Source organism: Tupaia chinensis, unplaced genomic scaffold (assembly GCF_000334495.1).
Source record: "Tupaia chinensis unplaced genomic scaffold, TupChi_1.0 Scaffold000178_1, whole genome shotgun sequence".
Classification (NCBI taxonomy): Eukaryota; Metazoa; Chordata; class Mammalia; order Scandentia; family Tupaiidae; genus Tupaia; species Tupaia belangeri.
In genome coordinates, this window is record NW_006159653.1 from 700,548 (window position 1) to 700,918 (window position 371).

Sequence of the window (371 nt, forward strand, 5' to 3'; positions counted from 1 at the left end):
CGCTCTTCCCTGGGCAGGACCTGCTCAGGAGGGATGTGGACCACCCGTGGTGGGACCATCTCGGGAGAGCCGGTCCTCCCCCAAGAGGTTCCAGTGGACATCCACCCCAGCTCCACCCGCTCTCCACTAGGGATTTCAGGGCTCCAGGACAGTGGCCTGACACAGATGGTGCGACACAGTGAGGTCTAGTGAGGAGACCGCGAGGGGGCGACTCCCGACAAGGGGCCCTGGAGGGCCACCCGGGGTAGTCGTCCGTCTGAACCCGGCTGGCTGCTGGCCCGCCCCCCAGCGCCGCAGCGATGGTCAGTGCATCCCAGCCCGCCCCGCCTGCCCGGGGCCGACCCGCCCAGCCGAGAAGCCTCGGCCGTCAC

At 69.8% G+C, this 371-nt stretch overlaps 1 protein-coding gene across 1 annotated transcript in view; it reads right to left on the reverse strand.

Moving 5' to 3' along the window:
- The window catches only part of FBXL16 (F-box and leucine rich repeat protein 16), a gene marked incomplete in the record, with an annotated part of 21,590 nt that overhangs the window by 20,678 nt on the left and 541 nt on the right, over window positions 1–371 (reverse strand).